A 16,457-nucleotide genomic window follows, 5' to 3' on the forward strand; every position below is an offset into this window, starting at 1 on the left:
ATGGTACGTGGTGGTAGGATCTGGTAGGAGGTGGTTAGAGGTGGTTGGAGGTGGTTGGGGGCGGTAGGAGGTGGTAGAAGGTGGCAGGAGGTGGTCGGATGGGGGAGGAAGTGTTTGGCGGTGGTTGGATAAGTGATTGTCGTTGGTCGAGGAGAACGAGGACGACGACGACGATGTGAGGCTGGGTGGAGGAGGAGGAGGACGATGGGGGGCAGCCTTGCTCTTGCCTAATTATCGAAAAAACCGTCAAAAACCGCAGAGCGTATGCTGCGTAATATTTTATTTTTTTTAATTTTTTTAATATTTATTAACGTTCGAAATATTATCTGCAATAAGAACATTTCGATTCGGTACGAGCTACAATTGCTTCCGATTGCTTCTCGATTTCTGATCACAATTTCCAGTTTTCTTCTCGTTTCGGATACAATTTCGAATTCACCGCTTGTCCACATAACCTACAAATCAGATGCAGCGTTGTTTTTCCCGTTTTAACGAAAACTATGAGGGAACAAATTACAAGATTTGCCGAGCAATTACCAGCGATTCAGGAGCAATTAAGAGCAATTATCGGATTATTCACATCCCAATTCGTTAAAGAGATATATCAAAATGAATTCGACCATACTTCGCATTTAGAAAACCCTTGTTTCGTCTGTTTCTAATTTATTCGCAAACAATACAGAAGCAATCGATTAAAACAATAGAGTAACAAGGGGTAATTAAGGAGCAATTCAGAGCTTATTCTGTTTCGGCGGAATAAGGAACGTTTTGTCACCAACATTGGTTTAAATATGGCGCCATTTTACCCAAAAAGTTACCGACTCACGGTACCTGCAACGTTTTTTTAGATTTTCTGAAAAACCATGAGGGAGCAAATAATATAAAATGACGGAGCAATTAAGAGCAATTGAGGAGCAATTAAACGGTACAAGAATTTCCCGGAAATTCCACCATTTTCCAAAATTCGCGAAACACACGGCTACTGCCCGATATGCATTTTCGTTTTTTTCGATTTTCTCGAAAACTGCGAGGAAGCAAATAATAAAAAATAGAGAGCAATTGAGAGCAAGTTGGGAGCAATTGTTTGGTATAAAAATTTTTCAAAAATTCAAAGGTCGCAGGCCAACTTCACTTAGGTCCCTTTGACCCGCCGAAAACTGGTCTCAAAAATTTACCCAGGGGTATACGTCTTTATATTTTTCAGTCAACGCCTCAGACAACGCTTCGACGATCCAGTGTCGGTCGGTATCTTCACATATGCTTGTAGATGTCCCTACCGGACTTCCGTAACATGGCGCTGAAGCCACTATTCGCTATAGCTTGTATAGCTGTAATCCACGAAGTATAGCATTACTTTGGGCTATAAACCCTATAGCATGCTATTGTTGACTGAAGAATATAAAGACAGTTGCCCTAATGGGCTTTGGTGTAACAACCAAAAATCGTCGTGCGCTTGCGCTCCCCGAGATGTTGCAACTGTAGAGTTGAGAACTTATTGCAGAACATCAGAGAGCTACCGATTTCGCCATGATGCTGGCTGCATTCACCTTCCGAGTAACACAGTCTTCGCAATAGTAAGCCCCAGCTGGTACTTTGCCTGTGTGTACTTATCGAGTTGAAGCGTTACCGACTTGTCGGCGATTCAAGAAATTATTGATGAGAATAAATTTCTTCCAAAATTCGTAGTAAAAAGTGATTTAATTAACGTATAGGTACCCGAGAGAAGAATGTATACATAGATCATAAATAATAATAGATCAGATGTAATAATCATACAGAGACCAAAATGTATATAAGTATATGCGGTCCGTGTACGATATGAAAATACATATATGATCCATTTACGATTAATACGTGATGCATACTATAAATTTTATAATTCTCCTGGAGACAAACTAGATTATCTATAATAATACGGCTTTCATATGAAGATAGATGAATTATTCATTTCGAAATGGATTCTATACGACACGCATTTGATGTATTCCATAGCATTATTATTCGTACTTATTCCAACAACTTTTCATTTGCTCTCTTGATCTTGAATTTTCGTAGGCATAGAATCGTAACGCTGTTATAGCTAGTCGCAAGTGAAGTATCTACGTTGGGTAGAGAAGCTGAATAGTTTTTCGAGAAGCGTTCGGATGGAAAAAAAATTCAGAGTAACTTTAAAACATCACGGATGCGCCAATTTCTATTAAGATGAAATGGTTTCTCCGTACATAAGACGGTATTTAACGCAGCGTAGTGATATAAAGACCTAAAAAGGTAATAGGGAGAGAAAGAACGAAGCTTCTGAACACTTCAAGTGTATTTTAACACACATTTGAAAGATACGAGCAAAATTTTTCATCATCAAACTGTCGCAGAACGGCAGCGTTATCAGCTGACCCGTTAACCGAAGGATATAACTTCAGTCAACGGCTGACCATCGAAGGGCCTGGCCGCTTGTGTCTGGAATCGGCAGGAGAGATAAAGTGTGTATTTCTTGTATGAAATGTGAAAACTAACATCATTATACATCATATCATATCATCATACATCATACATCATACACCGTACATCATACATCATACATCATACATCATACATCATACATCATGATACCTAGTATTACAGTTCGAAACCAAAGTTTGAATTTTCGGATGTTCGGAAAGTGACGTCACCAATCTAAAATCGGCTAGCCGAGTTCCTCAGTCCGGTAACAACCGCGCAGTAGAGCGGACGGATGAGAGTCGCGCTCCGCAAATTTCGAGTACCGGGTTCTCAACCTCCCGGATCCCGCGCTTCGGGTCCGCTACGCGGTGAAACTCGACTTCCAGGATAAGCGCTCCGTGGTTCCTGGTTCACGTTTACAATAAATTATTTCAATTCGTTTTTCGCCCAAGCCCAAATTCAGTAGCTGTCAGTGTGCTAATAAAATTTCTATAACTTTATAATCTACTCATAATCTTTTTGGTAAAATATGTCAATAAAAAAATTGTATTAAACCTTATACATTATTTTTGATTTGTTCTCATGCTGAAAATATTTATTAGTATTCGAGGTATAACTCGAGGTGGTTGGCGGTGGTCGTTGGAGGTGGTTGGGGGTGGTTGCGGGTAATCAAGGTGATTCAGGAGGAGGGGGACGAGGATTTGTGCTCGGCGAGTTCAACATTTTCATAATATTTGGTGGCAATTGTAATTATATTCCATGTAAAATATTTCAAACTTGTCATGTTTACAATAAATTATTTCAATTCATTTTTCGCCCAAGCACAAATTCAGTAGCTATGAATAAGCTTATACAATTTGTTATATTATTAATTAATTAATTAATTATATTAATCCTTACACAATATTTTTGATGTGTTCCTATACTGAGAATATTCATTACTATTCCAGGTATAACCCGAAGTGGTTGGCGGTGGTTGTTGGAGGTGGTTGGTGGTGGTCGAGCTGGACGAGGTGGAGAACGAAGATTCCTGCTCGGTGAGTTTAACATTTTTATAATATTTGATGAAGTAGGATCAGCATCAGGAGTAGGAATAGGAGTAGGATTATTAGTAGGAGTTGGAGTAGGAGTAGAAGTAGGCGGGGCGGGGTGGGTCGTGGGAGAGGAGTGGCCGGGAGGGGGAGGGGGTGCGTGATGCCCGGATCGTTTGACAGCTTAGTACGCGTTCATATGATGTGAGTTCTCAAGATTACCCTTTTCCTCACTCAACTGTCTGAAAGGCAAGAGCCTTCAGGTCGTCAAATTTTAAAAATTTTTATCTTCCAGTGACCTTCAAGGAAATCCTCTGTCGTGCAATTGCCACTTATCGTGGTTTGCCGAATGGCTCAGAGGGTGAGATCTTCAAGGCATAACCGGCCGGTGTCACGATCCTCCAAGATTGAAAGACGCGATCATCAAGGACATACCTCAACACGAGTTCAAGTGCAACAGTAAGTCGGCGTTTCTTTAGACTCTTCGTTTCGCTACTGATAAATACTGAATTAACCGACGAATTGCAATGGCTGTTTCTTGTTCCACAGGTGACATCATCGGGTGCCTTGGCGATGAATATTGCCCCCCTCAATGCCACTGCGCTGGATCAGTTGTCAGATGTTCGAGATCACATTTGACCGAAATACCACGTGGAATTCCACCGGAAACTACCGAACTTTACTTGGATGTGAACGACATTAAGACCATTCAAATTGAAAGGCTGAACCATCTCAGAGCGCTGACAAGGCTGTGAGTATACTTGTGAAGTTGACAATAATGACTTAATCTCGCGATTCATTCGACTTTTTGCTTCTCTTTCCCACAGAGACCTGAGCAACAATCAAATAGGCATGTTATCCAACGGCACGTTCAGGAATCTGACGAAACTTTCAACGCTGTGAGTTTAATCAAATGCTTCTTTATATGTACCAATTGTAAATTACAGTTTGGCACCATTTTCTCAACTCTTGTCATTCGTTGTGATGTTACAGAATCATAAGTTACAACAAACTGCAGCGTGTGCAGCGCAACGCTCTTGCAGGACTTAAGTCCCTCCGAATAATGTAAGTTGTTCTGGTTCTCCTCTTCTTTTTCTCAGACATGCAATGTGCATTATTGACAATATAATTATTACTGTTGTCAAAGATACATGTCATAGAAAATGTTGAAAATAAGTTGATGCCTTTCAGCTCTCTCCACGGTAACGATATCTCGCTTATTTCCGAGGGAGCCTCCGAGGATTTAAAGTCCATCACCCACCTGTGAGCATCCTTGTCTTATCACACGCTTTTTAAACAATATTCAGATCCCAATCCATTTTGATACTTTTTTAAGGCACTTGGGTCAAATCCACTCTACTGCGACTGCGGCATGAGATGGTTAGCTGATTGGGTGAAAAAGGATTACGTCGAGCCAGGTATCGCTCGATGCATGGATCCACCCAGTATGAAAGATAAATTGCTTCTGTCAACACCAGCATCCGCCTTCCAATGTAAAAGTAAGTATTATATAAAGACATCACTAATGATTTAGGGGATAGAGTTGGAATTAGGCTAAAAAAGACGTGCTTGTACTTGAATTTAATGATCGCAACTCGGGAGGGGGGGATTGAATCTTCCAATACGATTGTACCCATCAGAAATTTTGAGAAAATATTTAGCGATAGCTGAAGTATCTTGCCAAATATCGAAGTAGTCCACATTCCATTCCATTTTCTAAATCTGTAATATTGTTTATTTTGGCCCGCCTTTTAGAATGGCACTCAAATTGCTCATTAATTTTAGACTTATCTTCTGTGCAGCAAAACAGCAGCCAGCCGAGGTGCTGGCCAAGTGCGACATGTGCTACACGGCCCCTTGTCAGAACGGAGGTTACTGCGAAACGCTACCCGATAGAGAATTCCGTTGTAAGTGCGCACCAGGATATCACGGGGACAGGTGTCAGTATAAAATTGACGCGTGCTATGGAAATCCTTCCCGGAACTCCGGAACTTGCAAAGTACTGGAGGAAGGAAGATTCAGGTAACTATGTCCATGGTAATTCTATTCTTAAGTAGTTCGTGCCAGGGTAAACGTAAGGATTGTACGTAGGACAATATTCTGTTACATGTATACTGCCACTGTCTTCCTCTCACAGTGTTAGTTTATCATTTTTCTCTACTTGTACGATTTACCGTGTGAAACGCCTATCAGTATCTTTACACGTAGCATCCCCAATTTTTTGTGCGAACCTTTTCTTGTTTTCACAAATCGGTGGAGGACGTACGATTGTTACTCTATAGGTAAATTTATCGAATGGAATCCGAAGACATAGAACTTATAATACGTAGAACTTGGTCCGTAGCTGGTAGGTAGCTGGTAGATATTTTTGGGTAGCCCATTAGGTTTGAGTTTGAAATTAGAGGACGAGGTTTTGGTTGGTAGCGGATCACCCGCGATCCAATTTTGGGCTCAATGTCTTGATTGACGTTTAGTCAATGTGTGACAGTTGCGACTGCACCTCCGGTTACGGGGGCCTCAGATGTGAGAACAACATCGACGACTGCGTGGGAAACAAATGTTCGAACAACTCGACCTGCGCGGACCTGGTTCAGGCCTACAGATGCCAATGCACCCCGGGCTTCATGGGAGAATACTGTCAAGAGAAAATACCATTCTGCACAAAAGGACACGACCCCTGTGAGAACGGAGGTCGATGCGTCGACCACCAAACCCACTACAGCTGCGAGTGCTCACTCGGATTCTCGGGCTTTAACTGCTCAAATAATCTGGATGATTGCGCTAATCATCTGTGCCAGGTACGATGCACTCAGAAATTCACCTGCGTTATACGTTCAATGATTCATGTACACTCGGACAGTAGCGCCGTCGCTATACGTATCGTCACTGTGAAACCTTCTTCCAGAACGGTGCAACCTGCATCGACGGCATAAACAATTACGAATGTAAGTACGCGGGGGAGTTTGAAGGGAGGTATTGCAAAGTGGCGCCGGCAATCGCCATGCTCTATCCTCAAACGAGTCCTTGTGCTCATCCCGATGGCCTTCACGGTGTCTGTTTTCAACCCTCCCCTGCGTCCACCGCGGACTACCTCTGCCAGTGCCATCCCGGTTATACTGGTAAGGATACCCATTGATACCCGAACAACTCACCGTGTTTTAGTTTTTCATTCGCTGCGATGCAAAATTAATCCTTCTCCCCCGCTTAACCAGGAAAACGATGCGAGTACCTGACAAGTCTGAGCTTTGTGGATAACAGCTCGCTGGTCGAGCTTGAGCCACTTCGCACAAGGCCTGAAGCCAACGTGACCATAGTGTTCACCACGACTAACGAGAATGGAGTTCTGCTTTACGACGGACAGAATGGAGAACACATTGCTGTTGAATTGTACAACGGCCGTGTCAGTGTGTCATACGATGTCGGTAACTACCCGACCTCAACAATGTACAGCTACGAAATGGTGTCTGATGGAAAACCGCACAAGGCCGAGTTGTTGGCTATTAAAAAGAACTTTACTATGAGCGTCGACAGCGGAACTGCCAGGAGCATCATCAACGAGGAACCAAGGGACTATCTGAAGCTGACCACGTCCATGTTCATTGGTGGTGTTCCTCCAGAGACTGCCGGCGTCGCATTCACCGAGTTCCATTTGAGAAACACGACTAGTTTCCAAGGTAATCTCTTATTCAGGTTTTCAATTCCCACAACGAATTGTCACGTTTAATCATTCTCCGCGTCTTCTTTAAGCTGTATATCGGAAATGTGGATCAACCACAAACTCGTTGACTTTAGCAACGCAGTAAAGATAAACAAGGTTACACCAGGCTGAATTTCTGGCGAAGAAGAGGCTGATGAGGCGAGTAGCACCGATACTAGAGACATCATCAGTAGTAGTGAAGAGACTAACGAACAAATTAGTCGTGAGCATTCTGGTAAATAAATCTAGCTACCACAATATTTATCCATATCGGAGTTGACCCAATAATTTATCGAATACAACCTCACGCCGGTTGTACGGAAAAGCTCTCATTTCAACTCATGTTCACAGACATAGCCGTATCAGCACCAGGCACAGGAGTGAGCGATCTATGCGCAGGACACGAGTGTAAAAAGGGATCGCAGTGTGTTCCAAATCCGTTTTTAAACGGATACACCTTCAAATGCCAAGCAGGTTGGCAGGGATTATTTTGCGAAAAAGGTAGATCAACCATAAGATCTCGCATGACAGTATCTCACTAGAACGGCACTAACGTACATGCCGTCATAAATATCGTATTAGTATTCTTCACGTGTTCATTCGCGTACTAGGCGTTGGAAAATGATGATTCAATGAGAGATTGTAAACATACTTAGGAGCATGACAAATTACAATTTTTGCCATGTTTACAGCACCAACATGTCGCAAAGAACACACTCGAGAATATTACAGCGAAAATGGATGTCGCAGCCGACGGCCGGTAAAATTAGCCAAGTGTTGGGGACATTACAATTACAAGAGCTACAAAACAAAAAAATATTCGACAATCAATAATTACAAGAATTGTAATTGTAATGACAAGAGCTTACAATTACAATTCTTGTCATTACAATTACAAGAGCTACAAAACAAAAAAATATTCGACAATCAATAATTCGACAATTGAACTCAATAATTCATGAAAATTCCATACTTCCCCACCTTAAAAGCCCAATATCTCAATAAATATCGATGTTAGCAATTTGGTTTTCTGGAACTTTTTTGTAGGAAATTAAATTTCCTACAAATTTGTTGAATATTTTTTTGTAGCTCTTGTTATTTACGAGGTACGGGCAAAAAGACAAGAATTTCATGAAAAAATTGGGTTTGGGTGGCCCGTACGACTTCGCCGGTGTGAGTTACGACTTCACCGCAATGAGCACTTTTGTAGAGCATTTCATTCCGAAGAAAACCTACTGACGTCCTAGACTACACCATAGAATGCCTCTGAACTGTAGATGTTTTAAAGAAAAAAATTGAAGTTTACGTGTATTTTAAGCGGGAAATCTTTACATGCCTTGGGCGAGCACTTAATATTAATATTAAGGGCTCAATCTTTCAGGGAATTTTTTTTGTTGTATTTCCAACAAAATTTCACGATGGGACCGAAAAAAAAAATATAGTCCAAAAAAAAAGCACCCTAATATATATATATATATTATTTATTTTCTATTGAAAAAAACGTCACGTTAGATATAATAGATAGTCGTATGATAGTTGATGTAGATAGGTCTTACATTAGATATTACTGACTGGTAGGACCCAAATTTCGACCAATCTACAAATGGAGTTACGAATTAAATTTAGTTTCAAAATGAATAAATGTGAATACTACGTTTTATGACAGTGAAAGCTCTTCAACACATGCATTCGTCTTTCGCAGACAATGATTAGCCTGGCCTAAGAGTGTGGAGTAAAAACCAGATTCAGGAACTGCAGTAAAATACGGACTGAGACATGAACATGAAACTGCAACTGTGTGTAAGCCTTCACGAAAAACAACCCTCAACTTTTTTCTTACGGGAAATAAGCATTATGTACGAGTTGACGGTGCGGATTTACACCCAAGTTGAGGTTTTTTGTGTGAGGTAAGTTTATGGTACAGCGATATGTGACTGGAGGACATGGCTTCTCTCTTCAGAAGCATGAGCGAAATGCTTGCATGAATATAATATAGCGACGACGGTGTAAGTGATATGAGAGTCTAGATGTATTATTTACGATTTTCGTTCGTAAAAAAAATGACATTTTTAACTGTGAGAGAAATTTTGGGACTCCATAATCATTATTTATTTGGATTCTTCATCTCAAGATTTAGTTTGCGATCGTAAGTCGTGGATCCTTTGGTAACTCATCGATCTAGACTTAAGATTGAACATCTCCGACAAAGTTCTACCAACTACTACGGGATAACCTAGCAAGTATGGAGATATTTTCGTTGCTTACAGCGACTCTGAACTGAAAACAATCGTTTCCTCTATCAAGAATACGTCGAAATGGTGAATCAAATGATTTATTCCAGCACTTTTCAAAATCGCGAAAATTTTCGCCAAAAATGCAAAAGGGTTTGATAGTTTGATGGTTTTATTATCATCTTTTCCATAACAATATTGGGAAACATCAATACAAAAGTGTACAAAGTTATGCTGTATACAAAGTCTGAAATCCAAAACCAAGGCCTAGGAGAACTTGAGTTGGTACAAAGTAAGTACGTAAGACTACTTGTCAACTGCGACGTAGAAATGTCGATCAGCTCGATCATCCCCGTGAGAAGAAGCTTGACCTCGTCCACCGCCAACCGCTGTCAACCACCTCCGACCACCACCGACCACCTTCGTCCGCCTCGTCCACCTCGACCCCCTCCTCGTCCTGCTCCGCCGCCGCTCAGCCGTCGTCCTCATCGTCCTCGTCCTCCTCGACCATCTTCTATCACGGCCAACCAAGTTCAGACACCTCCTATCACCTCTTACCATCTCCAACCACCTTCTGCCACCCCCTACCACCTCGTACCAGCGTCTACCGCCGCCTACCAGTCCCGAACACCGCCGACCACCTACGTCCTCTTCGTCCTCTTCGTCCCACTGCTGCGCCATGTATTCACATTACTATTCATAATTATTCCAACAACTTTTCATTTGCTCTCTCGATCTTGAATTTTCGTTGGCATATAATCGAAACGCTGTTTTAGCTAGTCGTAAGTAAAGTATCTACGTTGGGTAGAGAAACAAAATTGTTTTTCGAAAAGTGTTCGTATGAAATAAAATTCAGATAAACTGTAATATATAACGAATGCGCTAATTTGGATCGAGATTAAATGGATGATTCGTATATGAGACAGTAATTAACGCAATGTCCTAATTTAAAGACCTAAGAAAGTGATTGACGGCGATTTTTTTTTTTTGATACGGAGAGACAGAATAAAGCACCTTAAACCTTCGAGTAAATTTTAACACATATTTAAAATGTACGAGCAAGAATTTTTATCATCCAAGTGTCGCAGAACGGCAGCGTGATTAGCTGACCCGTTACCTGAAGAGTCCTTAGTCAACGGCTGACCATCGAAGGGCCTAGTCACTTGAGTCTGGACAGGCAGGAAAGATGATGTGCGTATTATTGTCTGAAATGGAGAATCTAATATCATTATACATCATACATCATACATCATACATCATCATACCTAGTATTACAGTTCGAAACCAAAGTTTGGATGCTCGGATGTTCAGAAAATGACGTCACCCAAATATTTTTTTCCCTCAACGTTATCGATCTATAGCAATCGTCGACCGCCAAAATTTCTCAGTCTAGTGACAACCGCGCAGTAGAGCGGACGGATGAGAATCGCGCTCCGCAGATTTCGAGTACCGGGTTCTCTACCTCCTCAATCCTGCGCTCCGGGTCCGCTACCAGGTGGAACTAGACTTCCAGGACAAGCGCTCCGTAGCTCATTTGATAGTATTTTCTGATGATGTTTTTGGTAAAATGTGTCAATATAAAAATTATATTAATCCTCACACAATATTTTTGATCCGTTTTAATACTGTAAATATTTATTAGTATTCGAGGTATAACTTGAGGTTGTTAGCGGTGGTCGTTGGAGGTGGTTAGGGGTGGTAGCGGGTGATCAAGGTGGACAAGGAGGAGGACGAGGAGGACGAAGATTTGTGCACGGTGAGTACCAGATCTTTATATTATTTAATGGCAATTGTAATTGCATTTTATCCGGAATATTTTAAACTTTTCATGTTTACGATAAATTATTTCGAACCACTTTCCGCGAAAACCCAAATTCAGTAGCTATCAATGCGCTAATGAGATTTCTATAATTTATTATAATTTTCTTATAATCTTCTTGGTGAAATGTGTCGATGAAAAACTTATATGAATCCTGAAACAATATTTTCGATGTGATCTAATATTTACTGAAAATATTTATTAAGAATCGAGGTATAACTCGCGGTGGTAAGCGGTGGTCGTTGGAGTCGGTTGGCGGTGGTTGGAGGTGGTCGGAGGTGGACGAGGAGGAGGACGAGGAAGACGAGGATTTGTGCTCGGTGAGTAAAACGTTTTTGTAATGTTTGATGGCAATTGTAATTATATTTCATCTAAAATTATACAAACTTGTCATGTTTACAATAAATTATTTCAATTCATTATTCGCGCAAGCACATATTCAGTAGCTATAAATGGGATAGTAAAATTTGTTATATTATCAATTAATTAAATAATTATATTAATCCTTACATAATATTTTTGATATATTCTTATACTGAGAATATTTATTACTATTCCAGGTATAACCCGAGGTGGTTATCGGTGGTTGTTGGATGTGGTTGGCGGTGGTTGAAGGTGGTCGGAGGTCGACGAGGAGGAGGACGAGGAAGACTAGGAGAAGAAGGTGGCTGAGGATTTGTGCTCGGTGGGTAAAATGCTTTTATAATATTTGATGGCAATTGAAATTATGTTTTATCTAAAATATTTCAAACTTGTCATGTTTACATTAAATTATTTCGATTCATTTTTCCGCAAGCACATATTCAGTAGCTATCAATGCGCTAATAAAATTTATTATATTATATTATTAATTAATTAATTACATTACTCCTTACACAATATTTTTGATTTGTTCTTATACTGAAATAATTTATTACTATTCCAGGTATAATCCGAGGTGGTTGGCGGTGGTCGGAGGTGGTCGGAGGTCGACGAGGAGGAGGACGAGGAAGACTAGGAGAAGAAGGTGGCTGAGGATTTGTGCTCGGTGAGTAAAACACTTTTATAATATTTGATGGCAATTGTAATTATATTTCATCTAGAATATTTCAAACTTGTCATGTTTACATTAAATTATTTAAATTGATTTTTCGCGCAAGCACAAATTCGGTAGATATAAATGCACTAATAAAATTTATTATATCATTAATTAATTAATTAATTATATCAATCCTTGCACAATATTTTTAATGTGTTCCTATACTGAGAATATTTATTACTATTCCAGGTATAACCCGTGGTGGTTGGAGGTGGTCGAGCTGGACGAGGTGGAGGACGAGGATTCGTGCTCGGTGAGTTTAACATTTTTACAATATTTGACGAAGTAGAATCAGCATCAGGAGTAGGATCAGGGGAAGATGTAGAAATAGGAGTAGAAGTAGGAGTAGTGGTAGGAATAGGACTCGGAGTAGGAATATGAGTAGAAGTAGGAATAGTAGGAGTGAGAGTGGGATTAGGAGTAGGAGTAGTCGGAGTAGTAGGAGTAGGAGCAGAAGTAGGTAGGGCGGGGTGGGTCGTGAGAGGGGCGGGGAGGGGCGGGAAGGGGATATTGTCATATCAAGTTATCAGTAATAAGCAATCGCGGGTAAAATATTAGCTTACTTTTGTAAGTATTTATGAATATAGCCTCTATGAATATTCATTGTTGGTATATAAGTTCTGGCAACGTACCTACTTTCTGTAAGAGATGTTGAAGATTTTCAACATAATTATGTTTCAGTTCTGTGCCCCACCTAGTCATCCACTAGTACATATCCTCCGACGTGACATCGCTGTGCTACGTATAAAGAAGAAAAGATTTATTAAGATGCAGATTGCTCCTCTCTTCTTGCCATTGTGCTTTCAGCGATTGTTGTGGTGTGTGTTTAAAATTAAGGACAGCGTATAATATAGAATAACAGGTACAGCTACGAATATAGCACTGCAATAAATCTTATAGAAATGAGCTCTCATTGAGATTTCTCTCTATTTATAACTCGACGCGAGAAGGCAAAAATCAATGTAATGCCATCTGTAAGGTAATTGGACTCGTATTTGCACTACGAGAACTCGTTGGGCATTTTGCGGTGAAGTTTGAAAAATTGTTGTACAAGAAATTAAATAACTTTAAAAATGGATAAAAAATATTATCTCTGATTGTGAATGTAGCTAATACAGCGTTAACCGTATATTGATTATGTTAATGATCTATTGTGACAAGATCGGAATTAGATAAGCTCTCTAAATACTTTTTTCTAGTCTATTAATTTATATCATGTATATGTAAATGTATATTTCTTCAGTTTATACAATCACTGCACTAGAATTACCCTTGCCACGTTTTATGGTGCGCTTGTGTAATTTGGATATTATTAACCTTACGTTTTACTGTATTTGCGACAAGTTGTGAGTGTTTCTAATTTCTTGGTGATTATTAATGTATACGTATGTGTATATATGTATATGTATACTTATGCATGTGTATATACATGTATACAGAGAGGTATACACAGAGGTTTTAGTATATTCACATACGGATTTCTGTGTATAGGTATACTTGAACTAAAATATCCTCATCTCTAATACGGAGTTGTTCGTAATTCGAATTTGTCTTGTAACCCAATGTCCTACATACGATGGCAAAAATCTAGATCCAACTTAACTGAGTCTCAAAGCCCTGTTCACATAAAAGCAGCTATTTGATAGAAATTATAGTTTATAGTTTACACAGCCCATTGCATGGTATTTCATTATAAATACATATGTTTCAATGTATTTAGAAATAATTTATCAAATGAACAGAGGTCATGTGCAAATAATAAATGAATTCGACCGCAGTTTGATGTATTCATTGGAGCTTTAACAATAAATTTAAGCTTTGTTACTTCTTTTATTTTATTATGGATAATCAAAAACATTTCCGACTATTGGTGCTGTGGAAGCATGGGAATTAAACCAAATGTAGCAAAAGATTAGAAACAGTGTATGTAGAGTACGGGTATTTTTCTAACAATGCAAACACGTGCCGCCAGCTTAGTTTTGACATATCTAGAATACCACGCCTTGCGAATTAGCTTTCCAGACGGAGATGAATGATAAATTTTAAGGACTGCATTATCGTTGTCGAATACTCTATGCCTCATGGGAAACGAAAATCTGTAACGATAAAATTGATGCACCGGATCATCGTCGACTTTAACTTATGAAATGTCCTACCATTTTCGGACACTTCCAACCATCCTATTTACCTATATTACTGGATTAGCTATGATATGAAAAAAGAAGAATTATTCATTTCGAAATGGGATTCTATACGACGCGCACTCGATGTATTCCATAACATTAGTATTCATAATTATTCCAACAACTTTTCATTTGCTCTTTCGATCTTGAATTTTCATAGGCATAGAATCGAAACGCTGTTTTAGCTGGTCGCAAGTGAAGTATCTGCGTTGGGTGGAGGAGCAGAATTTATTTTTCGAAGAGTATTCGGATGGAAAAAAATTCAGAGTAACTGTAATACATCACGGATGCGCTAATTTTGAACGAGATGAAATGGATGCTTCGTATATGAGACAGTATTTAACGCTGCGTAGTGATTTAAAGACCTAAAAAGGTGATAGGGAGAGAAAGAACGAAGCTTTTTGACACTTCGAGTGTATTTTAACACACATTCGAAAGATACGAGCAAAATTTTTCACCATCCAACTGTCGCAGAACGGCAGCGTTATCAGCTGACCCGTTAACCGAAGGATATATCTTCAGTCAACGGCTGACCATCGAAGAGCCTGGCCGCTTGAGTCTGGAATCGGCAGGAGAGATAAAGTGCGTATTTCTTGTATGAAATGTGAAAACTAAAATCATTATACATCATATCATATCATCATACATCATACATCATACATCGTACATCATACATCATACATCATACATCATCATACCTAGTATTACAGTTCGTAACCAAAGTTTGAATTTTCGGATGTTCGGAAAGTGACGTCACCAATCTAAAATCGGCTAGCCGAGTTCCTCAGTCGGGTAACAACCGCGCAGTAGAGCGGACGGTTGAGAGTCGCGCTCCGCAAATTTCGAGTACCGGGTTCTCAACCTCTCAGATCCCGCGCTTCGGGTCCGCTACGTATTTCGAGTACCGGGTTCTCAACCTCCCGGATCCCGCGCTTCGGGTCCGCTACGCGGTGAAACTCGACTTCCAGGATAAGCGCTCCGTGGTTCCTGGTTCACGTTTACAATAAATTATTTCAATTCGTTTTTCGCGCGAGCCCAAATTCGGTACCTGTCAGTCCGCTAATAAAATTTCTCGACTTCCAGGATAAGCGCTCCGTGGTTCCTGGTTCACGTTTACAATAAATTATTTCAATTCGTTTTTCGCGCGAGCCCAAATTCGGTACCTGTCAGTCCGCTAATAAAATTTCTCGACTTCCAGGATAAGCGCTCCGTGGTTCCTGGTTCACGTTTACAATAAATTATTTCAATTCGTTTTTCGCGCAACCCCAAATTCGGTACCTGTCAGTCCGCTAATAAAATTTCTCGACTTCCAGGATAAGCGCTCCGTGGTTCCTGGTTCACGTTTACAATAAATTATTTCAATTCGTTTTTCGCGCAACCCCAAATTCGGTACCTGTCAGTCCGCTAATAAAATTTCTCGACTTCCAGGATAAGCGCTCCGTGGTTCCTGGTTCACGTTTACAATAAATTATTTTAATTCGTTTTTCGCGCAACCCCAAATTCGGTACCTGTCAGTCCGCTAATAAAATTTCTCGACTTCCAGGATAAGCGCTCCGTGGTTCCTGGTTCACGTTTACAATAAATTATTTCAATTCGTTTTTCGAGCAACCCCAAATTCGGTACCTGTCAGTCCGCTAATAAAATTTCTCGACTTCCAGGATAAGCGCTCCGTGGTTCCTGGTTCACGTTTACAATAAATTATTTCAATTCGTTTTCGCGCGAGCCCAAATTCGGTACCTGTCAGTCCGCTAATAAAATTTCTCGACTTCCAGGATAAGCGCTCCGTGGTTCCTGGTTCACGTTTACAATAAATTATTTCAATTCGTTTTTCGCGCAAGCCCAAATTCAGTAGCTGTCGGTGCGCTAATGAAATTTCTATAACTTCACAATCTTCTTATAATCTTTTTGGTAAAATATATCGATAAAAAATTATATTAAACCTTACGCGGTATTTTTAATTTGTTCTTATGCTGAAAATAATT

The 16,457-nt window shown here is 40.1% G+C and overlaps 1 pseudogene; it reads left to right on the forward strand.

Annotated features, from left to right (window-relative positions):
- Positions 1 to 1,267: 1,267 nt before the first annotated feature.
- On the forward strand, positions 1,268 to 8,877 carry LOC124185551 (annotated as a pseudogene).
- Positions 8,878 to 16,457: the final 7,580 nt, after the last annotated feature.

Source organism: Neodiprion fabricii, chromosome 6 (genome assembly GCF_021155785.1).
Source record: "Neodiprion fabricii isolate iyNeoFabr1 chromosome 6, iyNeoFabr1.1, whole genome shotgun sequence".
In the NCBI taxonomy this organism is placed as follows: Eukaryota; Metazoa; Arthropoda; class Insecta; order Hymenoptera; family Diprionidae; genus Neodiprion; species Neodiprion fabricii.